Genomic DNA, 23445 nt, shown 5'->3' on the forward strand with positions numbered 1-23445 from the left:
TTTCATCCTGAAAGGGGTAGAATAACGGTTCGTATGCATGCTAGGAATAGATGTGTATTGAATTGCGGATGCCTAAATTATAGAGTTCATCTGTAACATCCCACAAATTTAGGAAATTACATAAATGTTGCTTAGGGACTTAGAAGCTTGTTTTGAATTCGAAATGTATATAGGTATATATCTATTTAGGGTGGACTTAATTTTATTCATGAAAATTTGGTTAATTATAATTTTAAGGGGATAAGTGTTAGGAAATTGAAATATTAAATAGTAGGATGGGATTAATTTAATTACAATACATATGGAAACTTTAGTGACTACTTAGTAGATACAAGAAATGATAACTACTAGGAAAGTATTTAAATTGTTACTTGGAATGAGAAATCTTGTCTTGAGGGCGAGTTTCATATGAGGTTAGGGTGGAATAAATTTAATTTAGGGATTAAATTAAATTATGGAACCAATTCATATTTCAATGGAAAGTAAATATGTAATTTTAAATATGAGACATCTTAGTCATGAGTGTATATTTAATTTTATTGAAACATAGAAGGTGAGCTTATTATAAGAATTATTGGAAGTAATTATTATTAATGTATGTAATTAATTTTACTGTAGCAAATAATAAACCCTAAGATACTATATTAGAGTACATAATATAATAGGGCTTAAGTGATATTGAGTAGGATGGGATCAATTTTAAGTACCACCTTCAATGAAATCCTTGTAAATACTTGATAAATTACTTGAAGCAAGATAACTTAGTTGTTTAGGGCCCAACTAGCCAAGATGGGCGATGGCCCAAGCCTTGGAGAAACAAGTCAGCCCATCTTTATTAAACATTATCCCTAAAATTTCTCCGGTGAAATCTGCCTGCATGAAAAACGATTGGTCAATAACAATCTCACCAACTAGCGCCTAATGAGGGGAAAAGGAAATCCTATCAATTGCTTTACTTGTACTTTGTATCCTGGATCAGAAATTAGGACCAACTTCTTCACACTCTATGCGCTGACTAGTAGAGAAATAGGCTGACTCTTATCTTTAGCTGTGAATGAAACTCAACCACCTTGTCCCTTCACTTGTGCGCCCAGCTTTGAGGAAGACCCAAACCAGTTTGCTGCCATTCTTGATACAGAAACCGATTGAAGCCTCACTCTCCTCCCAAACGTTGAAAGGCTGACTAAAGGTGGAGCGTCTGCTACTCCATTCTCATTGACAAAAAAAAAATCAGCCCAAGTTCCCTCCTCAAAGTCGTGAACCACCAAGGGGGGATGATCAGGAAAGTTGAATGTCCTCTCTTTTCTTGCTTTCTCAAAACCGTGGGTTGTAGGATGAGAGAATCACCGCCTAAGCTCCCTCTCTTTATTTTCTTCATTGACTCAACTTAGTGCAGCAACGGTAGAGGTAGTGCATCTCTTCTTCTTCCATGTGTGACCGCAGACATACACCCTTAAAGGTTAAGTTTTTTTTTCTTCTTCTCATGGTCCAACACCACTTCAAATCGGTTCTGATTGGCCCCTGTTACCTTGCATGCAGATTCTGATTTGAGATCATTACCTATTCCTCTTTCCCTTGTGCGCACGTTCAACCGAGTAGGAGAAGGTGAGATAGTTTGGAGTATCCTTGTTCCTCCCACGCAGACCAGTTCTGATTGGGATCCTTTTCTCTTGAGTGCAGTCTAAATCCGCCACTATGAAGAGTAGAGAGGTGGAAGAAATCGCATACCAATTGGCCACCGCCTCCCTTGGACGATTTGAACCTTGGGCACCTTCAAGTAGATGTAAGTACTTTATTAAACCCTTCTTTGTATTCTGTTCGTTCGGCCACATGCATCTTAGGAGGATACCTCATCCTAGCTATTCTTCCCTTAAAAATTCTGTTCTGTTGAGCAACGTTAGGACTTGATGCTTCTATGCTTAAGAAAACTGAATTTTTGAACTTAAGCTTTAACTCCTCCAATATTGTTTGGGCAGCCCTGAATTGGAAGATTTAATTAACTTGGTACGATTTGAGAATGCATGAATAGTTAATTAAGACCTTGTTCTTTCACACCTAGGATTTGTTTTTGGGAGCTTGGAATAAATCCCCATTGTTGAGTGTTGCGGTTTGTTAAATTAGGACAAGGTGACTAGTGGTTGGATTATGTAACTGTATCAAATTTTTAGAGTTTAAATTAATTTGGCAGCATGTTATATTCTTCCTATAGCGCACCATTAGACCTTGTAAAGGGTGACTTAGGTGACATTAAATGTGTAGTATGATGAGGATTGAATATTATGCTAAATTAGGTGCTGTATAGATGAATTTTAATGGAAGGTAATCTGATTTCACTGAGTCTATGTTCCTAAGTTTTTATTTTTAAAGAAGCACACCTTAAACCGTATAGGACTTGGTGAATGTAAGTTCTGTTAATTGATATGTGAGCTTGTGTGGTGGTGCATGATAAAATTTGGAACTGCCTTGAGTAGCAAAATAAAATAATATAGAACTTTAGATGTGAGTCATAAAACCGAATTGGAACATGTTGGGGGACTTAAGATTTTATTATGATAATATATTATTAATTGATGAGAAGGCAGAAATTGACGATGCACATGAAGCATGGGAAATCGTACGAAATCCAAGAATAAAGAAACGTGTGAATTTCTTATAAATAATAGGAATGTATGAATAAAAATTCTGACTTGTCCCGCATGTATTTAGGTGCACGTAATTCTTATTGAGTGGGCTGAATTTTGGTGCTGTTGATTTTGCGTGGATATGAGGTATGTGTTAGGCGGTATTACCTGATGTGACTATTGACTAGTGTATGAATTGTGAATTGTTGCTCACATGTGCCTTATGATTATTCTGCCATAAATGATGAAATTATTCTGCCTATGGAAATGTTATGATTATGGAAATTCTGTTATGAAAAGAAAGAATGGCTTGGCAGTATGGCATCCAATGTACATGAAGTGTATGTTATGAAATGATGATATATGCATGCACCGTACATCATACCGCACTTGTCTTTCTGTTTGTGTGTGACAGCATAGCATGACATACATGTACCAAATTCATGTTAGGCTTGAGTCTTAGAATAGTTATCTATAGGATCATGTGATTGAGCACGCATCATATAGGCATCCCTCGATACCAGGGTATGGGACACTTGGCATCCGTCCGCATAGGTCACAGTGGGATTCAATAAATGAGGGTGCCGTTGCATGGAATTCCCGCTGTGTATGCACGCGCACGACGGTGCTATGAGCGTGATGAAGGCGTTATATACGCAATATGATATATGATGAAAAGGATATATGATGAAAAGGTTATATGATGAAAAGGATTTCATGTTTGAAGCGATTGTTTATAATTTTATGCCTAGTTTAATACTGTTGCATTATTGGTTTTGTTGCCACACTACTGGAATTTCTCTCACCCCTTTTGGGGCTGCTATTTTTACAAAATGGCAGGAGGACATAAAAGCTTTTGAGGACTTGGATATTTGCTGTTGGCTTCTACTGTTTTGGGCATGCTGCTATTGATGTGATATTTTATGGATGACTGTATGAAATTGAGAAGCTTTTATTACTGTGAACTATGATTTTATTATTGCATTACGATTTTATGACCAGCAAGTATTATGGAAACAGATGTTGAAACGTTTGCGAAAAGGATTTTGACATGTTATCTAAATGCAGAGTTTTGAAAAGTCTTTGTGAGCACTTTGTAAGTTGTCGTACTGGGGCTACGGACCTCTGATTTTCTTATAATTTATATGCACGCGTAGCCCCAGGTGTCTAGTTTCATTATATATAAACCTTGTAAAGAAATTATGAAAGATCGATTTATTATGAATTTTACCAGCCAGGACGTTTGTGATATTTTCACTGTTTTATCTCTTATTTTGCGAGTTATGTTTCGAGGGGCAAACGAACTCCAAATCACTATTATTTTATATGAACGTGAAGCCCCAGATGTCTAGTTTCCAGATTACAAAGAATATTTTTTTGAATCGTTGAACTGGATTTTATACGAATTTTTAAAGACAGCAAGGTCTATCAGGAAATTTATATTTTTAGTAAGTTTAAGAAATTTTGCGTACTCTGATTTTTGTAATTAAGCAGATCCCCTCTTTAGTTTTAATTGGCATTGTAAAAGCGATTTTTTTTTCAGTCTCTAAAACACTATTAAAGAACTCTAATTCCGCTTAGCAAACAACTCTCTTGGAGGCCTACAAGAGAGGGTGTTACACTAATTGGTATCAGAGCAGTTTTGATTCAAGGTGTCTGTTTTAATGAATTGTTTGCTGTTTGTACTTGGTTGTTGAATGATTGTTGCTTGAATATGTTGGTTGTTGGCATAGTCACTGAATTATTACTATTTGTTTACAACTGTGAATTGGTTGTCTTGCTGCGTGTTAAAAGTACACTGTTTCACTGCTGCTATTGGAATGTGATTATTGAATTGCTTGCTAGCTATTGTTGCCTGATCCCTTGTGCGTAATGGTACTTGTGGTATCCGGTATTAAACATGGTTATGCACACCTCAATGCAAGGAGGTGAGCCTGATCAACTCACTGACGCGTAGGGTGTGTGCGCACACTCATGGTTATTCCGGGATGTACTTGTATCAGAACACCATGTGAAATATTAAATTGCTGCTTGCAGTAATAGTTAATTGTCAATTCTGTTCTCCATGAAATTCCTAAGATTGTATCCCTGTCTATGCTTGAGATAATGTTCAAGGAAGTAATGTTTTGAACCGTGCAGAATTATTGCTGTTAAATAATTGCCTTAGTGAATGATGACATTTTCTTGTATGGCGTGGCTGTTTGTATAGTTGAATAGTAGAAATTGTTACTCTCCACAAATTCTGTTTCGGCGTAAGTAGTTAATATGTTCAAGAATAAAAGCAGTGACGTAATTCCAAAAATTGACGTAGGGATTGGTCATTTACCTAAGTAGTTTCGGTTAATCCTCTTAGAACGTAGAATTAGTATTAATCAAGACTTTCACATGTGGGATCATTGTCTGTGCAAATCTTCTAATGGTGAATTGACACTAGACATAATTCTTGAGAAAGAAGCTGTTAAACAAAGTGAGTGATATTTGTCATTCTAGTTCTTACGTGTTAGGTTGCCTTGTGTGATGTAACTATTTTAAACTTGCATCTGGTTATATTAAGCTTTCTTTTTTGTGACTGTTGAAGTTGTGGGTCTAGATTTTACACGTTGCAAGAATACTGCATGAACAAATAAAGAACGATTATCTGAATTAAATTTAAAAATATACTGTACTGAACATATAATTGTGCATGCTTTGAATGATCTCGTTTTACTGAGTCTTTATTTTATTTTGTTTCCTTTGGCTGATTCGTTAACTTCATCTGTGTGCTTTCAATTTTTGTCTCATTTTCGATGCCTTGTGAAACTTTCTGTTATCAAATATCAAATTATCCAACGAAATAAAACTGGAGAATCATAGAAGCCTTCCTAGAATTTAAAGTGTTATGCTGTCATGAATATTAGTTATCTCTATGGAAAAAAAAATTATTTTAAAAGGGTGCATCAAGTTTATATCATGAAAGAACCGTGCATAGCTTCTTGGTATGTGTGACTTCCCTTGAGTTGATTTTCGGATTTGTCTAATTTTATTCTACAGTCTATCCAACCCCTTGTTATCTTTGCAATGACGTGTCTATCCTAGGTCTTATTGAATTTTGACTTGACTACAGTTATAGGACTCGTATGTTGTCGAATTATAAACCTCATGTATAAAAAGGGAAGAAATTTTGCGAAATCAAGTAATTATTGATTTTTGGTAGTACCTAAAGACAAACCAACGAAAGTTGAATAAGAGAATACCTATATGTGTTACTGCTTTATTAAATTCATATTAAGAATGAAAATGTGCGTTTACAATCATGTTATTTTTTAGATCCATAACTTACCTTCATTATGACATGACTACTTGTGGGTGAATTATCATTTATTTGTAGGGTGATGTAACACTATGTCCTGATATTGTATTGTTATTGAAATTATTTCTAGGACATGCATTGAAAGGAAAATTTTTATATATTAACTGATTTGCTAGGAAGTACGCTTAACATGCCTCATAGTGGCTTTTGAATTCTGTTTCTGTACATCCCTACTACCACAATTATGTTCCACTCTAGGTTAACATTCATTAATAAGAATTTTCTTTACTTTCTGTTCACGTTTGCTGTGAATTGTTAAGTATTTGTATATGTCAATAGAGTTAGTACTCATGAAATCCTCCTGATGTGACTGCATAGTATTTGAGCATCCAATCTGTATGTTGAGCATGGATATAAAAGTAGAATTAAACTAGAGCGTCTTTACACTATTAAATTATGATTTAATATGCATGTTGTGTCGTCTTTAACCGTGATTCTACTGTGTGAACTTCTGCTTAAAAATTTGAGTTGTATTATGAGACCACCATATGCATTGTGAAGGTTTTGGGATTGGTGTTCTTTATTTTATGTTAGTACGAGGTTTTGTATCGTAGGTTTTATTTTTAAATGCTAACTTAACTACAGCTAGAAACCTTGAAAGTAAGTATTATGAACTTGAATTATGAAAACTTTGTCAGTTTTAGTGAGTTATGTTTGATAGCTATGTTGAGATTGCAATGCGTGTTAGAAGTGGAAAATTCATATCATGGTTAATTGGATTTAAGGGAAAATTTAATTTTGAAATGTCGAACCTTGAACTATGCTCATCTACTATATGTTTCTGTTGCACTGAAATTTTTCTGTTTGGAAACTGAATGTGACACTTTTCTATTAAAAGATTAATTCCGAACTAAATCATTCTTTTTATGAAACAACATGAATGACTCAATTGTTAGAAGTAGGCAGGTATGAAAATTTTCCATCCTTGACTGTGGTAATTACTAGTTGTCTAATTGTTTATTACTTGATATATGTGTTACTCGAATTAGTACCACGAAGAAATTTTCTGTTACTTGCATCAATTGTGGAAATCTAATGTGAACGTTGATTGCATGATGTGAAAATTAAAAATTTTGGTACGCGTGTTTGTTTGGGTTAGCAGTTGTTTAATAAAAAGAGAAATAAAATTCGTTGTTTAAGTTTCTGGTTTATAGGTCTGATGTTTACTTGAAATGTGTCAGTATGTCGTGGAACGTTATGATTGTCTGTAAAATATTCTCATTGCACCAATATCTTGCTGCATGTTGTATGTGAGTAGGCAGTCGTTTGAATAACTTTGAATTGTTGCTGTACATGTATAGGATTTTGTTTGTTCCTTGTACATTAATTCTACTATAACTAGGAACTTTTAACATAACTATTGAGAATGCACTCTATTAAGACTTTGTATATTTTGGTGAGTCATGTAATGGTTGTATTGAGATTTTTCTTCGTGTACCAATAATTGAAATGCTCGTATCATCGTTAATGGATGCCCTGATCAGTGAAATAAATTACTTCGTTAATGGGTGTTTTGACGAACTATATGAGAGGTACCATTAACATGATATGAGTAAATAATCGGATAGAAAATTTGTGATTTGATGAAGATCCTTTTTATTGAAATGTTGGATGTAAGGTGTGTCGTTTTGGTTATTAAATATCTTGCAAGCTTATTAATGTGAAATTTTGTTATGATCTTAATTAATAAGATCGAAGTCTGAATAGGAAGTATGTGTGAGAATATGTTATCATCGTGCTAAGTGTTAGACTTAGACAAATTTTAGGATGGTAAGGCGAAGTTTGGGGACAAACTTCAATGTAATGTCCCACATCGATTGGAGAGGGGAACGAATCATGCCTTAAATAAGGGTATGGATACCTTTCCTTGTAGGAGGCCTTTTGGGGGTAACCCAAAACGTAAAACCGTGAGCTCGACGGTGCTTGTGCGCGGGGCAAAGCGGATAATATCCTGCTACAGGGTTTGGGGCTGTTACATTTGGTATCAGAGCCTGGCCCTGGACCGATGTGTACAGCGGGGACGCTGTATTCCCAGTGGGGGAGGATGTAATGTCCCACATCGATTAGAGAGGGGAATAAAGCATGCCTTAAATAAGGGTGTGGATACCTTTCCTTGTAGGAGGCCTTTTGGGGGTAACCCAAAACGTAAAACTGTGAGCTCGACGGTGCTTGTGTGCGGGGCAAAGCGGACAATATCCTGCTACAGGGTTTGGGGCTGTTACAGTTGAATTGGTTAGAATTACATAACTTGATGATTAAATGTTGTGTGATGTTCAATTGATAAAAATAATGAAGATTGAACATGATTTAGTGAGACTTGAATTGATGAAAAGTTATTAGACTTATACGCATGGCAATTTATGTTGTAAAAAATAATGGTGAAGTAGTTGAAGTTAAATTTGTATCATGATAAGTTTGTAAACATGACAATGTGTAAGGAAGATTACACGAATAAAGCGTATGTAATTTGAGTGTGAAATAATATAACTTAAAGTGTTCTGTAAGATTTATATGTAAGGTGAAGTTTACCTAATCTCAAGTGATTGTGGATTAGGTTGATTTGTATCAATTGGATAAATTGATGGTAAGAAGAGAATGCATAAAATGCATGATTATTTGGTGTTGTGATTCGGCCATGGCATGTAAAGTGTCATGGTATGTGAGTTATGTATGATTGTTGTGATTAACATGTTAAATGATTTATGTATTATCAATATGTGTAATGTGTATGATTTGATGTTTACAGTTAATATATGATGTTAAACCTGAATTTGTAAATAATATGTGGTAGTTGTTTGTTATATTTGATTGATGTGTTTATTGATTTGATATATTTGATTTAATATGTTTTGTTGATATGTTTAATTGATTGTGTATATGACTGAAATTTTATGTTGCAATGTTGTTATGTTTTGTGTTTGGAATTTTGTGTTATGAGTACTAAATGTACTATTGTGATTTGGTTGTCAGCATGGGAAATGTTGTGCTGTGATTAATCTGATAACAGATGAAAGATTAGTGTATAAATACAGTACACTAATATTAAAAAGTTTTGATTTTGAGTAAGGGTGATAGTGCTTGAAATATGTATATGCTGTGAGGATTTCTTCAAGTACAAGTAATTATATATTGACATAAAGATCATGTTTGAATATGTGATCTTGATTTTAACGAATATATAGATAGCTTTAGTGACGTATGAGCAGGGTTTACAGGAAAGCTAGTTCTAGGTAAGCTTTTGGTTTAAGAGTTTTCTCTTGTATGTTGTTCCACCATGGTCCAATAGAATCAGGTTCATATGGTATATGCTATGATGAATATGGATATCTAGTATAGTTGCATTCATATAGGTCATGTATATGATATGATATGGTATGATATAATAGTTATGATATGTTATGATATGATATGTTGTATGGTATGGTATATAATGGTATGATATGATATGTGACGTAGTATGATATGTAGCGGTATAATATGAAGAGGTATGTAGATAGTGGAATCTTCGCATACATGTGTGATCTTCCAACCTGATACAGCTCTTGGAAGTGGGTCCATAGGGATATAGCCCATAGATTATCATGTATAACCTCTTTGCGGGAAACAACCCCTGAAGGTATATGTTAATATCTTTGCGGGATATAGTCCCTGGAGGTATATGTTAGGATCTCTCTGCAGGATAGAGCCCTTGGAAGTATATGTTTGGATCTTTTTGCAGCATACAACCCCTGGAGGTATATGCTAGGACCTTTTTGCAGGATACAACCCTTGGAGTGTAGTCATAGAAGCCTTATGTATATGTATGAAATACATGATTTCTTCTATTCTATTTTATCTGACATCTACGCTGGAAGTGAACTCATGGGTAGGGAATACTCAATAAAACCAGGGTTTACTGAGCTGGTTAATCTCACCCCGTTTGGGGGCTTACATTTAGTAGGAGAGCTTTCACATGGCAAGAGACCAGTTCAGGGTGACTAGAGATATTAGCTGGAGCAGATAGCTAGCGTAGTATTTTGGAGCAGCATAAAGCCATACTCTATATATATATATATATATATATATATATATATATATATATATATATATATATATATATATATATATCTTTTGTGTGTGTGTGTGTGTATGTATATATGTATATAGATGGATTGGAATTTTCTGTATATCAGGTGTTATGTATATATTGAGTGGGATTTGATCCTTAGTTAGTCCAATTTACAGCTATTAAGTTGTCCGTAAAGACTTTGTTCGAAATTGTATCTGTTATCATATTCAGATAGTGATTTGATCATTAGATATGGTCATAGGTTTACTAAGTATGGATTCTATGCAGGTATGGGACTGTATAGATTATGGTATATTGAAAAATAATTTATGCACGACAATACGTAAGGATAAATTAAAAGAAAAAGTTAAGTCACTAAGTTACATGGTGTAATGATGATACTTTTGCGAAAAGTCTCCCACTAAATTAATTACTTATGATAAGTTTTGTAATCATATGTGTGTTAATAAACCGGCTGTAGACGGGGTGATACAAACAACTAATTTTTCTAAAGTTAAAAAATTTAGCCATTTCTTCAAACTTTGTTGCATACTCATCAATAGATAGGTTACCCTGAACTAAAGCTAGGAATTCACCTTCTTTATTTTCTCGAGCATCACGAAGAAAATACTTCTCTAAGAACTCTTCTTCAAATGTCTGCCATGTTATTTATCAAGCTTCAAGCTTGAGTTTCCTTCTAATGCCAATCCACATATAGCATATAAGTAGCATACATGATCTTCTGAGCATTAGGGCACTCCATCAACCTAAATATTTTGTCTGAGGCATGTAGCCACTTAGCAATAGCTATAAGATCATATTTCTTTTTCAAAGATAGGTTGTTGATTCTTACAAAATGTAACATCCCGCAAAATTAGGAATGTATACAAACTACCATTAGTGATGTAATACATGTTTTGAACTCGATATATATGTATACGTTGAGTGTGGAATAAATTCAAGTTAGGAGATTTAATTGTGTTCATGCATGTTGTTAGGAATAAGTAGGAATATTTTTTGAGTTGAATGTAAATTATAAGTATATGGAATCATGTGTGAGATCCGAATTATATGTGACACATGCCTTGTTTGTGAATTATATAGCTAATTACTCTAGAGTGGGAGTAAATTAAGTTAGGGAATTATTTGGATAAACATGGTAAGTGAGTAGTTATTTTAGGCATGTGGAAACTTTAGTCAAAAGGATAGGAATAAATTAATTGTAACATAAAAAGAAAACATAATGTCACTTAGACTATAGGAGAACTCATAATCTTGTGGGCTAGTACCTAAGTTAGTAACTCTATAGGACTTTTATATTTTTGGTCCCCTTCCATGTCTTGGCCGAAGCCCTAAGGGTCTTGGGAGTAAGTTGGATTCAGCCCAACCTTGTATTTATTCTAACCTCATCTTAAGCATCCCATAAGGAAGCCCTTGATTGGCAAGGGATCCACACATGGCCAAACCTCACCATCCTTGTTCCCCCTCCATAGGTGCGCATTGGCTAGACAGAAAGGAAAAAGAAAATTCTGATGACTTGTGGCCTGAATCAAATCCATTCAGCTTTTTAGACATGCAGCCAATGAGAGAATGGTGAGCAATTTGCATGTCCTTTTATTGGATAATAATCCCACACATTTTCTTCCCTCACATGTGCGCATGTGTAGAAGGAAAAATTCTGACCCATTGTCCTTGAGCATCCAAGCTTAATCAGCCAAGAGCCATCCACTCTTGTACCTCCTTCATGCGCTAGGTATAGGAGAGAAAATAAAATTCTGGTCACATGTTCTAGTAGCCCCATTCCACCTCAGCCTTGCATTTCACCATGTGGCAAACACTATCCTCCACCACTCCTTGCATGCGCATAGAGTGTGTAAGAAGCAAGCTGAATTCTTGTCAAAACATCTAAGTCTTTCAACTTTTGGCCAACCATGCAGCCAATGGGGCCAAAAATAAATCTGAATGAGTCAATTTTAATTCAGCAACCATGACTCTTATTTCCCCATCACTTGAACGCACCTTAGGAGAAAGAGAGCTGACCTTTCTATTCAAAATAAAACCTAAACACCATCCTCACTCTCTTAAGGCCGTAGGCATTTAGCAAAGAAAACAAACCAGAATTTGTATTCCCTCTCTTTTCCTCCACTAAACCGTGAACATCATTGATAGAAAACAAAAAGTTTTAAACACCTTCTCATTCCCCCTTGACCGTGAACGTTCTTAGGAAAGAACACAAGGGAAAATTTGTTTCATCTTCCATTTGTTTCAGCCGCGAGCTCCATGAGCAGAACACAAGATATTTAGCATTCTTCTCCTCCTCTCCCTTGTGACCGAACCTCAACTATCAACAAGCTAAAGTCCGAAACCATGTAGCTTAAAAGGAATCTTTGTTGCGTGCACGACTAAATTTAAACTTTCATCTTCCACTCCATCTCCTTGTGCGCGCGGCCAACACCTTGAAGCGGCTAGACTCGTGCTTTTGGAGTATCGAAAGATTTAGGGGTTGTTCCTTAATTGAATTACTAATTTTGTGTACTACAAGAAGGTAAGAAACCCTTAACTCCCCCTCCATCTATGGTTTAGGTCGGTATGTATATTTAGGGGAATAGACTGTTTATCATTCCTACTCCTTGCTCTCTATATTCGACCATCATTTGTGTACTAGGGGAATGTTTCTTTTGATTTTTTTCCCATCCACGAATTCTGCCTATTAGAACAACCCTAGAAGATGATGTATGCAAGCAGAAATTGTTTTATTGGGAGCTTAGGAAATAGTTTTCTTACCACTCTTTGAATTAACTAAATTAATTAGGCCTTGCATGTATTAAACCTAGTAGGACAGCATGTTGATAGGCCCTCCTTAACGCACCCTTAGCCATGTAGGATTAAATTTATAAATAAAATGTCATGAACCTTTTTAATGTTAACCGAATTGGTATGCTTGGTAAATGTTGGATTCTTCGCTGTTATGAGAAAATAAAAGGAACCATTTGAAGTCAGAATTAGTTAAGGAAAGGATCATGCAAACCGAATGTGAATTAAGATCCTAGGGAAATAAAAGTGCTACGTAACGTCTAGAAAAATTATAGCATGTAATTCTGACTTGTTGTACCATATTTAGGTGCGCATAAACATTAAGAACGCGGACTGCTTCGGTACTGTTTGATTTAATATTTGGACGCGCAGGTAAGTGTTAGGTGTCATTACCTCTTGTGACTGCTAGCTAGTATGGGATTGTGAATTGTTGCTCTCATGTTTTGGATCCGAATCTTGTATATGTTATTCGTATGTTGTTCATGGATTTGACATGCTGGAAATTCTGTTTTGAGAAGTATTTGGTATTCAGCATTTTAATATTGGAGATCCATGGAACATATGCTATATTGATTATTGTTTAGTCATGCATACTCATATCATAATTTTAACTGTTTTGTGTGCGGACATTACATAGCATACATACATAAATTTCATGCTGATACTGAAAATAATTATGAAAATTAAGCATACGTTTGAGCACGCATCATGTAGGCATCCCTTCGGTACTAGGGTATGTGACACTTGGCTTCCGTCCGCTTAGGTCACAGTTGGAGCCCTTTTGAGGAGCCACCCAGGATTCTCCACTGTGTTTGTTAGTGATACGTGCACCGTAGTGCTATGAACGTACACTTTTGACGTTATATACGCACCCTTTGGCGTTATATACACACTATGATTATGATTAGTATTTGACGGATTTGAACTGATGATGTGGCTGTTTTATAATTCTGTATCTAGTTAGTACTATTGCATTACTGGTTTTGTTATCACACTACTGGGATTTTTCTCACCCTTTTGGGGCTGCAATTTTTATAAAATTGCAGGGGGACGAAAGAGCATTTGAGGACGTGGTTAAATGGATAATTGCTGTTAATTGCTGCTGTTTGGGCTTTTCTGCTGTTGACTGTTTGTCTGTTGGATGACTGTATTATTGTAATATTTTGGGAAGTTTGGATTACTGTTGGAAGCATTATTTAGCTACTATTTTCAGGTTTTTATGGCCGGTTTGAAATTTGGGAAATCTGGAAACGTTTTGCGAAAATAATTTCTGAACATTTTTAAGTGCTGTTTTTATAAACTGTTTTGCGAGCACTTTGCGAGTTATATTTAGTGGGGCTACAGACCTCCAAATTGCTTATAATTAATATGCGCGCGAAGCCCCGCGTGTCTAGTTTCTGGTTATATAAATTTTACAATGAAATTCTGAAACCACGATTTATTATAATTTTTGCACGAAGACAGGTTTCTCAGGAAAATGATTATTTCAGTGAGCCATATATTTCACTAAGTTTTCACACTGTTTTAATTTCTTTTGACCAGATTTGAAAACGAAATTTTAATGAGACGAAAAACAAGTTTTCAGAACTTATCCTCTAATAATATGACTCTAATCCGCTTAGCAGACAACTCCCTTGTATGCATACAAGGGAGGGTGTCACACAAAAGTCATCAATTGGCTCTCTACGAGCATGATTTGGCCCTCGCCCTTAATTTACACCTTCTCCACCACCTTAACCTCTAGGTGGTGGTGGCAGCTGATTATTCTAACGATTAGAACTTATCTCTTCCATGAAGGATCTCATCATCTCTTGGTTAGCTTGTCATTTGGCTCCCATTTCCTCCTACATCCCAACCAAAGCAGCTAGGACAAGATCTAGCTAGTCGTTAGAGCCTCCCCAATGATTATTAGAATTAACCATGATTCTCACATGTCACACAAAGGAATGAGTTGATCGGGCTCTCACTCAGTAATTAGATATGCATTATGACAATAAACATTGATAACTTCTCAACAAGCAGCACACTTAACCTTACACACTAGGTCTTTCCCTAGAAAGTTGCTCTAATACCATAAAAGGTAACATCTCGTTTGTACCTGCTCCGTTTACTCATTCTAGTTGTTCAATATAGCATTATTCCTTAACAATTATCAACGGAAACCACGAAAGTTAATTCTTAAATATCATCCAAAATCATAAGAACTTGAATAGCAAAAGAGATGACAACATTTTGCTGTGATTTGGACCACTTAGACAACACCAATGTTTCTTTTACCACCTAATTGATTATTCCTCTTGCAATTCATATATATCTAACTATCCTATAGTATTTCATGCAATATCCATCAATGGATAAACAAGTTTAGGTATCAAGCCATCATACATAAACACATAATTCCTCTTAAGGCATCCTATGATTAATTGCTAAGTTTAGATCATAATTACATCACTTGAATTACAAACCAAAAGCACCATAATTGAATCATAACTCATGCACAACATTTAAAATCCTTTTCACAAAGATTACCAGTTCTCTCCCAAAAATTGTTAAACAAATAAAGTCCCAAAATAAGCATGTCAAATATATGCAATCTTCAAAAGAGCTATACATGTTCCTTTCCCCTTGAAGTACCCAGTACACTAGGACTACTCCGATAAGTCGTACCTCAAAATGAGAGTCCGTATGAAAGTTCAAAGAGTTGTACCTCTTAGGAAAAATCCCCAAAGGGAAGTCCATACAATATTCTCTTGACCAATGAAACTCCTCAATCAATTCATAAATATAATGACTAAACACACAAGCACATCATATTACACATCCAATTGCATAATAATCCGTATACTAATCATACAATCTAGCCTCTAATGCTTGTTCATTGGTTCATACACCAACAAAAATAATTTTCTATATGAATTCATATTATACTATACTCTAACAATCCAACAATCATTAAATGAATTAACCATTATTCCAAGGATTATGGTGGAATAATAAGTGGGACCGATCCCAATGTCTAAGGGTTTCCTTCTTGAAATCAAGCTTTCCAACACTTTTCTTTGTCCAATAAGCCAATAGCATACATGCACTGTCACCAACAATAACCTATCAGAGCTAATACTAACAATCAATAATTCGTTCCTCACATGGATTAACCAAGCCAAAGGCTCCAATTTACCAAAAATCAAGGTTAGACCACTTACCCCTTTGATTGTTGAAATTCAAGAATGGAATTGTTCTGCCTGAGGCAGAGATGTCTAACCGTAGGTTAGATAGTTGATGTTGGATCTAGTGCTTTCTCTCTAGATACCTATGAATTAGGTATCTTGTGGGCAGCGAATTACTACACACTTATACGACGGCCTTAGCCAAATGGGGTGTGTGTGTGCGCTATGTGGTTGCATAAAATAGGGTTAGAGAGATCCATCATACCTGTGGTCTTTAGCTCCAATTTATAGTGCTTACCTTTGGGCTTGTATTATTTGGGCTTTCTATGCATGTGGGCCTCACTCAGGTCTATAACAGTTGCCCCCCAGCCTGGTAGACTGAGTATTTTGGATGCTGGGATGTCCGAATTATGTCCTTTGACGTCCACGTTTCACCCCGGATACTAGCCTATCCCAGCCGTGTCACTATTTCTGCTTTGATTCGAACTTCGGCTTCTCTTAGCTTGAGTGGAGGAGATGGACGAGGTTCTTGTGGTTATCCCGGATATAACTGATGGGACGTAAATTCGTTCCCATCTAAGCCCATTTTGATGGCAAAATACCATACGTTCCCTCATATGATGAGCAACTTAGTATGAAAAACACTTGTTTTACACATTTGTGACAAAAACACAGTGGGGGAACGTATGATGACGTATTCCTTTGAAAACATATTAAAAGGGGAACGAATTGAGAGAATTTATTACACCTGCTACCTTCATTTAATGCTCTGCTCATTTTGCAGGAAATGTGGAAACAACATCTTCTAAAAAGCAAGGCGGTGCACCACTTAAGCAGCAGGAAAAGTGAACAACAGAAAATCAAGAGTTCTTATTGGCTAGGACGAAAGCAAGGCATGGGGGACTGCAAGAAAACGGCTAATCATCAACAAAAACTATCCCATCAAGCAATTTGCAAGCTTCTAAACACTGTTGCCACCGCCCCGTCCCTTCATTCAAGAAACCAACTCCAAAGGATTTACAAGAATGCCACTCTCTCTTCTGCCTATAAATAGGACGTCCCAAACACAAAAACATCATCGAATTATGGAGGGATTGAAGTCCTAAAAGAAGAGATCACCTAGTATTAGTTAGTAGTTTAGTTTTGTATATTTGTTGCTGTAGTTAAGTGACAATACTTCTCCCTCAATCTGTAACATTCACTTGAGACTCCTCACGAGCATAAACCATTTTCTCCATTTTATATTTTGTTGTAATCTTTCTTGTTCCATTTCAATATAAGTGTTTCTTCTTTTCTTTTCAATCGTTATCTCTGAACTGAATCTCGGGTCTATTGGATTTTAGTTTAGAATAATTATGTTTAAAATATCAGCTATGGGCTGAACTATCTGTGGAACGGATAAGCTGTAAAACTCTTAAAGAATTATTTCCAAAACTCTTGACTGGAGCTTTTTGTATTTCTTTGGCTAAGTAAGCTATATTCACTGTGTATCAATGGAAATTGAACACATACTGAGAAAGGAACTTCTTTAAGGAAGGGATTTCAGACAACTTAGCTATTGGGGGAAGGTAGTGTTATGGCAAAAACACTATTGGTCACCTTAGGAATAAGGGGCCACTTCGTCCATTTTAAGGTTCTGTACTAAGTACCTGTTGGAGTCAAGGGAGCCGTAGAAATATGGAAACTTGTGAGCCATCTAGTCCATGAGCTGAGGAATCAGAGTTGGCAGATAAGCAACTGGGACAAAGCCAAAAAGAGTTATGTAACAGCCCGTTACGTACCGGTATTGTTAACATTAATTATGATATTAAGCGCAGTTACAATCACGGCAGTTCATTTATAAAACGCGAATAAATTTTTTCCGATTATTACGCGAGAATTTAAAACATAAAAAGGCGTAATAATTAAAAGCTGTGACCGTAACCGTAAACTCTTGCGGAAGACTTATTTAAACTATTTTTATCACTTACGTTACTTATTATAAGTTACTAAGGAGTTCCCATAAACTCACTTAGCCAATTTCCAACTTTACGTTTTTTTCCAATTCGAACATGTTTCACTCTAAGTTTTTCTGCGACCAAACCGATCGCAACCAACCCTTCTTCTCAGATTATATCTTTGTGTTACTTAATTCCCTTTTTAACAAGCTAACATACGCTCAATTCGGAGCTCATTTGCTCCGGTTATCGCCGTTTGAAGTTGGATAAGCAATTAGCCCAAACAACCCCAAAAACAGCTCCAAACCACTCACATTGCTCGAATTACTGCACTCAATCCCCTCAACCAAGTACTCTCAAATTTTTATCCTACAAACTAGAAATCTCAAACTTCATTTTGATATATCACACACTCAATTTGACTGAGACACGAAGCGGGAATTAATTTCCCAAATCCGGTCCAGAATCTGCCTCAGGTGCAGGGGCACATGAGCAGTCCGTGTTTCTCTATTTATTTCAGGCCGAAGATCAACCCAGATTTTCCTTAAATTTTGACACAAGGTAGAGGACATCTCAACCTTCAAAATGGCGTATGGCACGTCCCTAGGGGACTTCTATGGAGGGAGATATACTCTCCCGAAGTTTGCCTAAAATCTGCCAATTCTACAGAAAATTCGCCAGAGTTTCCTTTGTTTTTCCAATAATCCCAAATTTGTAAAAGATCATTTAAACCTCAAATGTACCTAATAAACACATGATAATACAGTAATAATCCAATGGGTGGCACACACAAGGACCAACAACGCCTTGGGGCACTTACAACCCAATCCAGTTTATAGTTATTAAACATAGAGTCCATATTAATCATTCTTAAGTAGTTGCAATCACTAACACCTTTTTCATGCATATTTCCATCATACATATTATCATAACCTAAAATAGGCCTAAGGCCCTTCCATCATAATTAGACATGCATCAATACTATTACAATATGGCTTTACAAATTACAACTTGAAACTAAAACTTCAAATTACATTCTTCTAAAATTTCAACTTAATTTAAAAGACAACATAACCAAATACATCACTACTAGACTTAGGCAAAATGGCATGAACAAGATGCTAATGAAGCTACTAATAAATACAAATGACATGTTCATGCCCTAAGTCTAGCCTAGGCCACACGGCCAACAAAATGCAAAATAAGAAACGCTCCATCGCTCACTCTGCGGGCCTCTTGCCCGAGGCTCCTGCTCCACTGCTACCTCCTGAAATAAATGCCCCGAGACGGGGTGAGATATACGAATATATCTCAGTAACCAAGAGGTTCTGGAGAAAACTCCACCCAATGGTTCACTTCGATGCATATCAATAGAATACAACAACCACTTTGAAAACGGGATATAGCAAGGGGTTTAGAGAATGGGGAATATAAAGAAAACAAAATACGACGATACGGGATGGTAACCCCAATTCCACGTACGCCCTCGGCATATATAAGCCTATGGGTATCATCCAAGGTGTGTTCACAGAAACCACTACCATGATGCCCAAACCAACCAAAACGCCAAAGACATTCCTAGTGTGCTCCTACCCGGATCAAACACCATGACCGCAGTCAACTGGAACTCCCTCCTGGAGACCTATCCAGCGGAAGTCCGAAAATGCCCGAAGGCTAATAAAACTGTCTACTGGCCAGAGACTCGGTACTGCAGTACCCATAGCAATAATGCATGCATGCTCATGTGTTCTATACTATTCATACACACTTCCTACCGTTGCCATCAACTGGCAAGGTGGAACAGAAAAGGGGAACAAGCCCCAGTACCAAGAGGTTACCTTAATTCGTGTTTCCACAAGCTCCGCAGCAGCTTATCCCTCAACTCGGTACACAGCGGAATGCCTACACAGAGGACATTCCCAATCACTCTCAGTTCAACCCATACATGTTAATTTATAATTACACATGCAATGAACCAATTTCTTACCTCAATCCACTTGGTCCCGGACCAAGGGCAATTCACTGATTCAAGATTCGGGATTCAGGTCGACGTACGGCAACCTATACAATAATGTACATCCATCAGTACTCGTCAAATAGTATCAAAACGCAAAAACACAAAAATCCTCCCCATCCTCCCTTGATGGTTCGGCCATTGTAGTGTAAATGTGAGATTTATTTTTCTAAATTTTCTTTCTCATTTTATAACACTCCCTTAGGTTGTTTAGAGGCTAGTTCAATCGTCGTTTTTCCGTTTTCCGACATTTACGCATCGTTTTGCGAAATATTTCATTCTGGGCTCATTTAGGTCTCTAACACAATTCATTTTTTTCCATTGATTCAAACACTCTCCAAGCACAACACAACCCATCTAAGCACCATATAACTACACAAATCATCATCCAAATCATTTTTCAACATCAATTCCTCAATCTTTCCTCAAAGAATCGAATTTTACCCTATGGCATTCCAAGGAATTTCCATACAACTTTAATCATTCCACACCTCATACAATCCTATTATATCAACATACAATCATACAACAACTCATCAATCCAATCCTAACACATTTTCAAAACTCAAAGTCATGACAACCTCAAAATTTTCTAAGTTAAAAATTTACATTTTTCATCAATAATTTTTATTGCTTTTATGGCTACTACACATCATTCTAAGACACATTCATGTACAAACATTTTCCAATTGAGCTCTCTAAACACATCAATCCAACAAGCCCTCTTTAGTGTTCATAAATTCAACCACAAAATTAAACCATTGGAACACAAGGAAACTCACCCAAAAGCTTGGCACAAGGCTCCTCCTAAACATACTCCACCATTGGAGCATCAATCAACACCATTTTCACAAATCTAAAGGAAAGGGCCGCAGCTTTGGGGAGGGTTTTTCTCAAAATCTAGTGGCTTTCAAGGCTTGGGAGTACCACCAATGGATTTAGAAGGCCATTTCCATCAAATTTCAAGACAAGAATCAATGGATTTGGTGAAGAAATGGCTAAGTTATGGTGAAATGAAATCTTGGAGGGGAAGGGCTATGGTGGCTGCGGGTTTGAGCAAGAAGAGGGAGGAAAGTGATGCATGAATAGTGCCAAGCACATGTGGCTTAAGTCACTTAAGTGGGGTGGGTCCCACCGCCACTTCACGCGATTTAAAACTAATCCGAATTTTCCTCCGATTCCAATAAACGTCCGTAAATTCACAACCTATTTAGAAACTCAAATTTTTAACATTAACTATTCCCCTTTAATTAGGCTTGATCAGATGAATTAAGAGTCCTCCATTCGTTCGGAGAAAACACTGTTTTAAGCTATTATGCGCGCCATTGGCACGCTTCCCCAAACTGTTTTAATTTCATCGAATATTATAAGAAATCATATTTCCTAACTCATTAGACCATTTTTTAACTCATATTTGAAACCTAGAGCTCAAAATTCAACTGGCACGTTTTACGGTGCAATCGTAACGCGGTATTTTTACCCGCGAAAAACACTATTCACTGATTTTTCTGAAACTTGCCTATCCACTCAATTTTTCGTTCTGAACACATTTCCAGGGTTATTTTTACCATCTGAGACCTTCTACTCAATTTTTATCTTCCTAGGTTGCGTGTTGGCTAATTACCGTTTTGCCCTTTCTTTGTATTTTGGCCTAATCTTTAGGATTTTCACTAATTCATCACTTGATTGCTCATTTAATATTTTAATTAATTGATTTAAAATTGTGAGGTGTTATAAGTTAAGTCTTGAAAATAGGAAATAACTATTTAAGAATGTAGCAGTGAATTCGTTCCTTCTCTTAAACTGTTTTCCAAACCATCAACTTTGTTGTCTCTTGATTATAGTTATGATTACTGTTTTATTTTAGCTTTGTTTAATCTTGTATCTATCAAACTCCAATGATTATTATCACACCTTCTTCTAAACAGGAAGGATCACATACATAACGCAACGAGCAATTGTTTGCCATCAGACTGAACTTACTGCTCCTGAGAAACATGTCAAGACAGTAGGGAACGTTTGACCAGACAATTCATTCACTAACTTTTCTTCTCATTTTCATTCTTTTTAAAATGGTTTAAGAAAATATTTAGAGTTTTATCCTCGTGGGAACGATAATCTGGGCCTTAATACACCCATTATTACTTGATGCATGCACTTGCGCACTTGGGTTGGAAGTAAGGGAACAACTCTATTTTCTGTTGCTAACTTAGAACAGAGGAACGTCCATTATCAGAATATATAATTTCCACCATCAGCAAACCACCCAACAAGTTTTTGGCACCGTTGCCGGGGATAGCAACACTAAATTTTGTTCTTATTACTGTTTTAGTACATACTCTGTATATTTTATTTTTATTTTTATTTTAGTTTATCACTGAATCTGCTATTCATATAACTTGTGTTTATGGTTTATGAGTGAAGAATTTGAAACAAACTCTGACCACTCCATTGAAATACCTCAATTTCTCTTTGATCTTGAGCCAGAACGTACCTTTCATAGAAAAAGAAGAAACCTCAGGGAAGGAATCTTTGAAAACATGGCTGATCACAATAATAATGAAGATATTCCTCCTGAACAAAATTTCAGAACTCTGGCTGCTCCTTTCAGGAACAGACCAGATAGGGGAGTAATCCTTCCTCATGTAGCACCCAATTTTGAACTGAAACCTATCATATTTCACATGATTAGGGAAGCAGGAGTAATGGATTCCCTGCAGAAGATCCTTACACACACCTCACAACATTTCAAGATATCTGTGATAATTTTAAGGCTGAGGGTGTGACAGAGGAGAGTATGAGAATGAGGTTATTCCCTCACTCCTTGGGCTTAAAAGCAAAAATATGGATGAAAACTCTCACCCCTGGATCAACCCACACATGGGAGGAACTCTCTAACAAATTTATAGAGAGATTTCTCCCTATGTCTCGACAAGCTAATGTGAGAGCAGAGCTCTCTAACTTCAGGATGTTTTATGGAGAAAATCTCTATGAAGCATGGGAGAGATACAAGGACATCATCAGAAAATGTCCAAACCATGGGGTGGAGAGTTGGGGAGTGTTACAATCTTTTTATAAGGGACTTGACCATACTTCTCAATCACATTTAGATTTTGCTGCAGGAGGCTATTTTTTTACTGGAACACTTGAATCCAGGTATGAAATTATAGAAGGCATTGCTGAAAGATGTCTCCAATGGCCAATAGACACGGTGAGCCCAGTAAGGAAGCTTGGCATGCTCGAACTAGACAAATAGACTCCCATGGAAGCCCAGCTAGCCTCACTCATGAATGAGGTGAAGAACCTGAAAAATGATCAAGAAACACAAAGGATGGAAGTCTTGCAACTCACAGCAACTGAAATTGAACCCTGTTCAGCCTGTGGTGACCTTCATGACTCAACAAACTGCCCATCCACTGCGTTGGTGTGTTATGCAGAAAACTTTGGAAACAGGAACTTCACCAGAGACAATTAGCAAGCAGGACGGAACACCAA

The 23445-nt window shown here is 36.5% G+C and overlaps 1 long non-coding RNA gene and 1 other non-coding gene across 2 annotated transcripts; one reads left to right on the forward strand and one right to left on the reverse strand.

The window, feature by feature from the left end:
- Positions 1-977: 977 nt before the first annotated feature.
- On the forward strand, positions 978-14107 carry LOC133290458 (uncharacterized). The gene is made up of 5 exons (XR_009748673.1): positions 978-1459; positions 1540-1605; positions 1681-1783; positions 2707-2768; positions 13879-14107. It is a non-coding gene; the product is annotated as an uncharacterized LOC133290458 (long non-coding RNA).
- An 8781-nt stretch (positions 14108-22888) lies between these two features.
- Positions 22889-22995, reverse strand: LOC133290462 (small nucleolar RNA R71). The gene has a single exon (XR_009748678.1). It is a non-coding gene; the product is annotated as a small nucleolar RNA R71 (small nucleolar RNA).
- Positions 22996-23445: the final 450 nt, after the last annotated feature.

Source organism: Gastrolobium bilobum, unplaced genomic scaffold, assembly GCF_033153095.1.
Source record: "Gastrolobium bilobum isolate Gb01-03AN ecotype WA unplaced genomic scaffold, APGP_CSIRO_Gbil_v1 utg3625, whole genome shotgun sequence".
NCBI lineage: Eukaryota > Viridiplantae > Streptophyta > Magnoliopsida > Fabales > Fabaceae > Gastrolobium > Gastrolobium bilobum.